This window comes from Pleurodeles waltl, chromosome 2_2 (genome assembly GCF_031143425.1).
Source record: "Pleurodeles waltl isolate 20211129_DDA chromosome 2_2, aPleWal1.hap1.20221129, whole genome shotgun sequence".
Taxonomy (NCBI): domain Eukaryota; kingdom Metazoa; phylum Chordata; class Amphibia; order Caudata; family Salamandridae; genus Pleurodeles; species Pleurodeles waltl.
The window spans coordinates 1,045,108,888-1,045,120,368 of NC_090439.1; the positions used below are offsets into that span (position 1 = coordinate 1,045,108,888).

General features: G+C 41.3%; 1 protein-coding gene across 1 annotated transcript in view; it reads left to right on the forward strand.

Annotated features, from left to right (window-relative positions):
- The window catches only part of KHDRBS3 (KH RNA binding domain containing, signal transduction associated 3), a 274,683-nt gene extending 263,557 nt beyond the window's left edge, over positions 1-11,126 (forward strand). The window contains exon 13 of the transcript XR_011201007.1: positions 10,972-11,126. The gene's annotated coding sequence lies outside the window, so the exon portion shown is untranslated. The remainder of the gene's footprint in view (positions 1-10,971) is intronic.
- Positions 11,127-11,481: the final 355 nt, after the last annotated feature.

The window sequence follows — 11,481 nt, forward strand, 5'->3', positions numbered from 1 at the left end:
AATGTATTACCTAAACAAACAAGGAGGGACACACTCATCACAACTGTGTCTCTTAGCACAAAAGATTTGGCATTGGGTGATTCACAATCACATTCGCCTAATAGCACAGTACATCCTAGGGATTCAAAACCAGTTGGCCGACAATCTCAGTCGAGATCACCAACAAACACACGAATGCGAAATTCATCCCCAGATACTACAAGCTTACTTTCTACACTGGGAAACACCAGAAATAGACCTATTCGCAACAAAAGAAAACGCAAAATGCCAAAACTTCGCGTCCAGGTATCCACACCCTCAGTCCAAGGGCAATGCATTATGGATGAGTTGGTCAGGGATATTTGCTTACGCTTTTCCCCCTCTCCCACTCCTTCCTTATCTAGTAAACAAATTGAGTCAAAACAAACTCAAACTAATACTAATAGCACCAACCTGGGCCCGTCAGCCATGGTATACAACACTACTGGACCTGTCAGTAGTACCTCATATCAAACTACCAAACAGACCAGATCTGTTAACTCAACACAAACAACAGATCAGACACCCAAATCGAGCATCACTCAATCTAGCAATCTGGCTGCTGAAGTCTTAGAATTTGGACATTTAGACCTTACACAAGAATGTATGGAGGTCATTAAACAAGCTAGAAAACCTACTACAAGACATTGTTACGCAAACAAATGGAAAAGATTTGTTTATTACTGCCATAATAATCAAATTCAACCACTACATGCTTCCGCCAAAAACATTGTAGGCTACTTATTACACTTACAAAAATCTAAACTAGCATTTTCTTCTATTAAAGTACATCTCACAGCAATATATGCCTATCTGCAGATTACACATTCAACATCACTCTTTAGAATCCCAGTCATCAAAGCATTTATGGATGGTTTAAAAAGAATCATACCCCCAAGAACACCACTGGTTCCCTCGTGGAACCTCAATATTGTATTAACGCGACTCATGGGTCCACCATTTGAACCCATGCACTCTTGTGAGATGCAATACTTAACCTGGAAAGTAGCCTTTCTAATAGCTATCACATCTCTTAGAAGAGTAAGTGAAATACAAGCATTTACTATACAAGAACCCTTTATACAAATACATAAACATAAAGTGGTTCTCCGTACAAATCCCAAATTCTTACCAAAATTTATATCACCGTTCCACCTAAACCAAACAGTGGAACTCCCAGTCTTTTTTCCACAACCAGACTCAGTAGCTGAAAGAGCCTTATATACATTAGACATTAAAAGAGCACTAATGTATTACATTGATAGAACAAAACAGTTTCGCAAACAAAATAATTGTTTGTAGCCTTCCAAAAACCTCATGCAGGAAATCCAATATCCAAACAAGTCATTGCCAGATGGATAGTGAAATGTATTCAGACCTGCTATATTAAAGCAAAAAGAGACCTACCTATTACGCCAAAGGCGCACTCCACTAGGAAGAAAGGCGCCACAATGGCCTTTCTAGGAAATATACCTATGACAGAAATCTGTACGGCAGCCACATGGTCTACGCCTCATACATTCACAAAACATTACTGTGTAGATGTGTTAACAACACAACAAGCCACAATAGGACAGGCTGTATTACGAACATTATTTCAGACAACTTCAACTCCTACTGCTTTTGGGGAGATAACTGCTTACTAGTCTATGCACAGCATGTGTATCTGCAGCTACACATGCCATGGAACGGAAAATGTCACTTACCCAGTGTACATCTGTTCGTGGCATGGGACGCTGCAGATTCACATGCGCCCTCCCGCCTCCCCGGGAGCCTGTAGCCGTTATAAGTTGATGAAACTTGTACATTTGTAAATTTGTAAATATATACTATTTTTATACACATTATGTACATACATACTTACTCCATTGCATGGGCACCTTTACTATATGCACAACTCCTACCTCACCCTCTGCGGGGAAAACAATTGAAGATGGAGTAGACGCCCATGCGCAATGGAGCCGAAAGGGAGGAGTCCCTCGGTCTCGTGACTCGAAAAGACTTCTTCGAAGAAAAACAACTTGTAACACTCCGAACCCAACACTAGATGACAGGATAATGCACAGCATGTGAATCTGCAGCGTCCCATGCCACGAACAGATGTACACTGGGTAAGTGACATTTTCCATATATATATATATATATATATATATATATATATATATATATATATATATATACATATATTTAACTGCAAACATTCGGTCTTCATCAGTGAGGTGCCTATCTTGATGCTGCGTAATATATGCACAAAAAGAAAGACGTTGCACTCCCGGAGGCTGAAAAAGACCTTTCATTTATTCCTCTTGGTTACAAAATGAGGCTTCCATCCGACACCACGACGCGTTTCGACTTGTCTTCTTCCTGGTGGTTTTAGTCCGATGTTTCTCTGCTCTTTCCTGCCATCATGATCTACAGGCAGCATTCTGGTATTTATACTCCACAAATTGCTTCACCTGCAAACAATAGAGGCACTTCTCCTGCCTCCCGCCCGCTCGTTTCTGAGTAATTAAAAGTCATGTATATTTCTTTAGTTTTCATGATTTCCTCATGCTCGTAATAGTCATACTTGTATAAAATAAACATCTCTTCTTATATAGTTGTAACCATATCCTTCCCTTTGAGCATGATATCAAAAAATACCAAGTTCCAATCATCCCTAACATTTCCTCCGAAACCGATGTTCATAACAAACGTGCGTTTCACATCATCATTTTTTGAAACCTCTACGCTTCCAGTTCAATTAAGACCTTTCATTTGTTCCTCTTAATTCTTGCCGGTGGTTCTAGTCCGATGTTACTATGTTCCTTCCTGTCATCATGATCTATGTGTATTTTTAGATTTCCTGATTTCTTCATACTTCCCATTGAGCATGATATAAAATATATAACATTTCCTCCAAACTCGATGTTCATAACAAGCGTGCATTTCTTATCACCGTCTTTAAATGCCTCGGTGATTCCAGTTCAAATCAAACCTGCTGTTCACTTTCTGCTCGATGCGCCTCCAAATAAACTTTAGTCAATATGCAGTCTCCAGACCCCACATTCAGGGCCACATCAGCACTATAGGATTTTATATAAAAGGCCACTGCTCACCACATTACACGACGGGACAGAGCCTTTCATTATAAATCAGAAGCCAAGGGATGAAGCAACAGATAAAACTTTAGTGTAGGACCTAAGGGGGGAGGGAGAGAAAAACGCTAAGGGGTGTGATGACGCCGCAGCATTTTTCACATGGCCAAAGTTTATGAATCAGTTCAAATATAGCATCAATAGTAGTTTAAAAAATCAAGAAGGTCAGACGTTGCTAGAACCTGGGCTGGGATTGCATTGTAGAACCTAAGACCATAGAACGAGGACTCCTTCTTGCACTTTTTCATTTCCAGCATGGCAGTGTCCCTGCTGCATGTTCAATTTATTAAATCACACTTATTGTATCCTTGGCCCACCTTTGGTAATGGAACTATGACCAGGGGTCTCAGTGCGTGCGTATGTGCTAGAATTTACTCAACAAAACAGTGAAAAGCAAAAAAGAAATACAAAGTCAGGATTCAAACGAAAAGTTACATGAAAAGAAAATAATAAAATTCCATCTGTGGATTGATCTGTCATACATGTCCGTCTAATCCATTATTTGATCAATGTAAACAAATAACTCTCTACATTTACTAATCATGAGAGAGTGCAATTATAAATACCTTAAATAACAGGCAACCCCACTACTAAAGGAAAATGTGTACCCAAAGCACCTTTCTCGAGGTTTCACTGTCGAATGAATTCTCAGTGGTGAAGAATGAAGAAAGATATTGTAGGGTAGGAGACCAACTACTCGTAAAGGGCTTTAGAAATGTTTAACTATGTAGAAATATTTTTATACCTTGTGAATGCAGTATCCCCACCTCGTTGAAAGCTTCTCAAGAGGAGCTATGTCATGACTGAAAGCTGATCAGGATAAACTGAAAATCACCTCCGCAGAATTATGCTGAGAGCAATGACAGTGATGAAGGTTTTGAACGAAGACTCGAATGGGACTAAAAACACGAGATTCAATGCAAGTATACCATTAAAATCTATCTCAATCAAAAACACTCACGTGCAGAGTTGCCAATTTCTACAGTCTACAGTGTTAGAATCTTTATTTAACTGTTAACCTTGCCTATGGCAATCTCTGTCTCTTCTAAACTGCATGTCCCTAGAGCACCTTTGATTTCCAATAAAGCTGCAGCTCCCTAATATGGAGGATCCATCTGTTCCTCTTCTGATTAGTGTTCAACTTCTTTCGAAAGCAAATTTTTCTTCATTATCAGAATACTCGAATGTTGACTGCATTAAATTAGTGACAGAGGACAATGATGGCTGGTATAAAAGTACTTCTGCGACATTCCAATATGTGTATTTCTGTTTCTCCCTGTTTAGTTAAAATTATGCATCCCTGAGTGGGTGAAATTATTAACCAATGAATTATAGCCCTTTTGCCTGGGGTTATCCCGATTACTAAAAGCCCTCTCTCTGGTTATAGGCCCTTCCCTGGTGTTGATGCCTGTATCTCGCCTAGTAGGCCTTTAACTGTAAGGTCTTCAAAAACAGAAATCTATATTGCTTTATTGAACTACTCTGTGTATGCAAAGAATTACAACTTTGCTATTCAGTTTTTCAACCTTTGACAGATCAAATGTATTGGGCTGTGTCTGACAGCTTCTTTATTCCTTCTGGGTTCTGTAGAGACATGTAATATTTTGAGTGATTTTTTGCCCAAAAAAACACATTCAACAGAATAAAACAGTCGTGTTTCAATAACTATGTGCCAGGACAACAACTTTCAAACCTTACAAAGATGGCAGGGAATAGCAAACCTCAGGCCAGGGCCAGGCTAGACTTTTATTCCTTGGCATTTCCCCCGTGGGCCGAAGCCCTTAGAGGTCTGCTTTGAAAGCCCAGGGTGCCTCGGTCGCTTTTTTCAGCTCTCCGAGATTAATTGCATTCACAAGGAGGCTTCAAGAGAGAAAGACAGTACAAGGCAATGTAGAGAGAGAAAGAGAGAGTGGATGGATGGAAAGAAGAAGATTGTGAAGGGAGACGTAGGGTGAAAGGCTGGGTTAAAAATGTATGTTAAGGATGCTTTTGGTTCCCGAGTCCCACCATGGTTCAGGCTCTCACCAGGCAGATGGGATGTGACCTGACAGTTCAACCACAGCTAGACTGTCTCTTTTGGGAAGGGAAACCAAATGTGTGTCTGTAACATCACAGGTAGCAAAAACGATGCCATGAGTTGTGGCTCATTGTAATTATCAGTGGCTGATATTATCTTTAGCTTTTCCTCGATCTCCGTTTTAGTTTTTCTGTCTGGTTTTCCACCTCAGAACCGCAACCAGAAAAAGATTGCGCAATTGGAAAATTCAGGAAACTTGCTTTAAGCGGATTCCTACAGTGACAGATTGGTGGGCAGACATATCAATACATTTTGAAAGCAGAGATTTAAGTAATTGAAAGACTTACAACAACCGCACCTCAAGAAAAAAAATGTTCTGGACTTTCAGTAAACACCAGTAGTAATTTGCTCTGGGCATATAGTGATAAAAATCGCTATACTTAAAAGATAATTTTATGCAGAAGAAAAATGTATTTCAAATCCATAATCTGTTATTCTGGTTGACAAGTGGTCACCTCCCTGCTGCGGCTTTCACTAATCTCTTGAATGTAATGGGTACATATAGTTATGTTGTCTTTCTGTTAAGATGCATTATTATCCCTGTCCGATTTCCTGGAAAGGAACCGGAAAGAGAATTTAAATCACTCGGGCTCGATTTTTCCAGCCCGGTCCATCTCACACATAGCAAAGTAGAAATTGCTTTTATCAACTGCTGTAAACATAAACAACTTTATCGATGGGTTTATTTAAATATCAATTTGCGTTGACAGTTTCTCTCACACATCGTCCTCGTACCACAGTATCGTCCAGTACTTTTATCCGTTGTACCCTGCCTCAGCCTTTACATTCTAGAACATTCTTTTTCAAAATCATGTACTCTAAAGCGTTTTTAGCAACATATATTTTCACAACTCCTCCATGATCGTTTGCGGATTCAGTTCATGTTCGCGCTGTAGCAGTCTTAAAAACAGATAAAACAAAAATCTGTCTGTTCTGTAAAAACTGGATATTACCCTTCATTTCAGAGAATGCTGTTTTTTGAAATTTCCTGTGTCCATATAGTACACCATGTTAACTGGACACTGAGGGTCAAATTGCGGAAATCTCCGTGTTAAAGTGGCCATCCGCACACATTCTAGAGGCTTCCTGGGCACAGATTTATTACAGAAGGGCTACGTGTACTTGAGTTGCCTCTTTTGTAATACACATTGTGCTTGCGCACATTTCGTAACTGTACAATTTTGAGGCACATTCCCTAATTTGCATGGGGCCACACTAACCTGTGCACCTATGCCATATTACACATGAATGGGCATGGGCAAAGGGTCATTGGGTGCGGGGCTGGACTGGGAACCCAAATAATGCCATGACAAATTTTGCCAGACCCGCTCCTGTATGTTGTGTAGCATCAAGCCTGACCGCTACATAGGTAATATGGCAAATATGGTGCACTCTACGACACATTTTCATTATTCAGTAGCAATAGCTTTTAAGTAAATGATGACCTTACCGTCCAACAGGATACAACAATCTTTGTTGTGGCTCTTCAATGAGCCCCTCACTTTCACCCTCCAACAGTGCCCCTCATCTCTCCATAGCCTCTCTCTCACATGTATTTAATGTGTTTTACAGTGCTTCTCATGCAAATGTAGGGTGTTGAAGCTCTTTACATCACACAGAGAAAATGAATAATATGTGTGAAAATCAGTGTTGTTAGACTTGACAGCCTCAGGGTGGTCACCCCTAACTTTTTGCCTGCCTCACTCCTTTTTGACACTGTTTTTGAAGGCTTTAGGGCACTGCATCCTTTACCACTGCTAATCAGTGCTAAAGTGCATATGCCTTCTCTCTCTAAAACATGATAACATTGGTTCACACCAAATTGGCATATTTGATCTACTTGTAAGCCCTTAGTAAAGTGCACTACCTCTGCCTATGGCCTTTAGATTGAATGCGACTAGTGGGTCTGCAGCACTGGTTGTACCACCCACAGAAGTAACCCCTTACCCATGTCTCAGGCTTGCCATTGCAAGGCACGTGTGTGCAGTTTTACTGCCACTTCGAGTTGGCATTTACAAGTACTTGCCAATCCTTAAACTCCCCTTTTTCTACATTTAAGTCACCCCTAAGATAGGCCCTAGGTAACCCACCAGGCAGGGTGCTATGAAGGTAAAAGGCAGGACATATCTCTGTGTGTTTTACATGTCCTGGTAGTGGACAACTCCTAAATACATTTTCCACTGATGTGAGACCTGCTCTTTTCATAGGCTAACATTAGGGTTACCCTCATAAACTGTTTGAGTGATAGATTCAGATTAGAAAGGGGTAAACAGGTCATATTTAGTATGGTCAGAATGGTAATACAACATCCTGCTGACTGGTGAGGTTGGATTTAATATTACTATTTTAGAAATGCCACTTCTAGAAAGTAAGCATTTCTCTGCACTTAAAATCTTTCTGTGCCCTACAGCCTGTCTCCAATCCACGTCTCGGCTGGGCTGGTTGACAGCTCCCTTCTGCATTTCACTCAGACAAACAGAGGATGCTCAGTCACACCTGCACACATCTGCATACTGAATGGGTCTTCCTGGGCTGGAAGGGTGGAGGGCCTGACACTTACGTTTGAAAGGACAGTTGCCTGCCCTCACACAATGGACTGCCAAACCCCCTACTGGGACCCTGGCAGACAGGATTGTACTGAAAGAGGACCTTGTGCACTTCTAAGCCACTCTTTGAAGTCTCCCCCACTTCAAAGGCACCTTTGGGTATATAAACTGGTTCCCTGACCCTACCAACCCAGACACTTCTTGGGAAGAAACTCTGCACCAGAACCTGCAATCTGCCAAGAGAAGCTGCCTGGTTGCCCAAAGGACTCACCTGGATTGCTTTGCTGTAAAGAACTACTGCCTTGCTGTTACCCTGCTGCCTTGCATGCCTCTGGCTCTGCTGAGAAGGGCTCTGCAAGGGCTTGGTTTGAGCTTGTCTCCTGTTTCCTGAAGCAACAGGGCCAAAAAGACATAATCTCTGCAAAAATATCCTTGTGTGGTGAAAATCGATGCACAGCCTGCTGAAATCGATGCACAGCCTGCCTAGTGGTGAAAGAATCACTGCATTGCCGAACTGGAATGATGCAGCCAAGCTCCCCAAGTGGAGATTGACGCAGCACCAGCATTGCGATTGGAACTTCGACGCACAGCCCACTGGATCAACGCCAAGACAGAATGACGCAGCATGACTTCCTGTGAGAGGAATAGACACAGTGCCAGCCATGAGACAGAAACTTCCCCGCATCGCCTACCGGATCGATGCAACAGCTGTGACTTCATCCCGCACGCCCAGGATTTCCACGCATCGTCCCTGGGTGTCAAAAGACCCCGCATCACAAAGAGGATTCAAGTCTGTGCGCCGGAATTTGATGCAAAGTCCTTGTCGCATGGAAAAGAATCGACACCTGGCCTCTGTGCACCCGGAAATCCAACGCACACCTTCCTTTTTCCACGCATCTCCTCTTCTGCGGTCTTCTTGTGTGTAATTTTGACGCAAAGCAGGTACTTCGTGCTTGGAGGAGACACTGGTTGCTTTTAAGAACTTAAAACTCATTTTATCATTGCAAAAGTGATATTTCAACTCATACTTATAAGATCTTGATTGTTTTGGCCTTAATTAATTCAGATAAATATCTTATATTTTTCTAAACACTGTGTGGTGTATGTTTGTGGTGTTCTACTGTGTTATTGCATGATTTATTGCACAAATACTTTACACGTTGCCTTCTAAGTTAAGCCTGACTGCTCAGTGCCAAGCTACCAGAAGGTGGGCACAGGATAATTTGGATTATGTGTGATTTACCCTGACTAGAGTGAGGGTCCTTGCTTGGACAGGTGGTAACCTGACTGCCAACCAAAGACCCCATTTCTAACAAATGTATAGAAAATGTTACACAAGATAAAGGGGACTATGAGGTGTAGGTTTCACATGCCATCCATCCAGGTAGGCATTTTATAAGAGTGCTTGGTCTGGAGAAGCACAAACTCAGGATTGAAAACATAACACAATGGTTAGGATAGCGTTACTAATAAGACTTTATTTCTACCCATGCACACCGTTTTAGCAGTATTAGGACAATGAAACACTGGGAAAAACATCACTTCCTAACATGTACAATGCAGTTTGCATGCATCTCTTTGATGGCAGTTTATTGCTCAATGTGCTAGATTAGAATTGTAACATATGAACTGCACAGTAACCAAATGATCTCTGTGACAAAAGCAGTACACCCATCGAGCTATGCACATAAAATGCAGTTCTGTGATCTGCTTGCTACACGTTTTTTGCAGCAGGCATATTAATCATCTGGGCTTCCTTAGATGAGTCAAAACTGCCACTAGACAAAATTCAGAGCTTTCCAGCAGGACGAATATTAACCAGAGATATCTTGATACTTTACTTGTTGCCTGAAAACCGCTGGATATACAAGCAACTTTGCAGAGGGGGGATTTCAAAACCATAACATATTTCAATACACACGTAGGCTAGAAAGAAAAGTGAGTGCTGAATGGATTATGCTGTCCTGCTGATTTTGTTACAGGGGGCGATAATTCACGGCACTGCTGTAAAAACGGTCTCCCAATAACAAAACCGGCCCCCATTTCCAGCCACCCAGGGAAACGCCCAATGCCTAGTATAGCCAGTCCAGCCTTGATTGTTTCATTTGGAATAAAGTAAATAGGACAGCACGGACAAGCAGGAATTATGCTTTTGAGGATGGTGTTGCTGACGGCAACCTCATGTTGAGGATGGCTTCCCTTACAGGCAGACCACGCTGCTGTGAAAATGTAGGATTGTTTATGTTACTGCAACCTGTATTGTCTTCTCCACCCTGGGAGGATGTAAATGTATCCACTCACAGCACTGTGTAACAGACATACTTATTCCTACACAAACTTTCATGCTCTACATGCATTGTGTCATAACTTTCACAACCACACATTAACACATCCCACTGGATTATGTAATTCCTGTCTAGAGTCTACCCAGGACCTCAAGGGTCCTATCGCACATGATATCAAAGACACTACACAACCCTCGTATCATAAGTGCATGTGCTAGCTCATTAACACCTCCCATCAGATTACTAAATTCCTGTCTAGAGTCCATCCAAGTCCGCGAGGGCCCTAGCGCTGTCAAAGGCACTACACAACCGTAACCTCATAGGTGCATGGGCTAACTCAAGGAGCTAGCAAATGCCCTGGAAAAGATGCATTTTTCATTGTATCATTTGGACAGTTCCCTACTGACCAAAACACACATTGAAATGGTGCGATAGTGCAAACCAAGTCCACTCCTGGTTTCTAAATAGTGAGATCAGTCTCATATCATTGTATTTATTACTGTTGCCTCTTCTAAAGTGCACGTTCTTCAAAGTGTGGTGGCCTGTATATTATTCATGCCTTGAGAATGAGTAGGCAAGACTAACTTGTTTTTGTTGGAGATGGAGATATGATTGGACATTAAAAATATTCCACTGATCACGTTAGAATCTTGTTCCATTAAAATTGTGAAATGACACATGCATTGTTTTGAAATGGCTCACATCATTATTCCTCTTTGTTGATTAAACACATGCCTACCGCTAATCCAGCATTTTAATGTGAACAATTAGATACAAATGTGAATTATTTTCCATAAATCTGCATTGATTGGCATTCTAATTACCTGTGACCTAACATTCCACAGAGCTTTGGTTAGAATTGCGCTTCCCAAATGTACACAAGTGAATTTTATTTTGCTCTTTTCCAGGGACGTCTGTCATGCTAATTGTGGACGGCGACAGTCTTCTCACCACCGTGCCTGAGCAATTATGAACTCTGCTCCCAAGACCTGAAAACCGTCCTATTTTTGTATTCTGCACACATCACACATTGTATTAAAAAAATTCAAATGATAACATTGAACCATGTCTTATTTTTTGTCCCTGCTTTAAGCTTCACAAATGCAGTACATCTCCAACGACATTAAATACAAATACATTAACTTTTAATCCAGGCATTAACTAGAAACTGGAAAGTCAAGTTATGAAAAAATTAAATCACCCTTAATGAGTGTCTGCATCGAATTTACAAAGTCATTTTGAGCAAACTTCTCTGTATTTTTACCAAGTAGACTGTGAACCCAAAGTCCCTCTCTAGTAGTATTGGAAGAAATCTAGCTGTGGTGAAAGCGGAGCAGTCAAGGACAGATTATTCACAGTAGAGAGAGTGTAAATTAGCTTTCTGTTAACGGTGGTAATTTATGAGAGAACACTGGAGC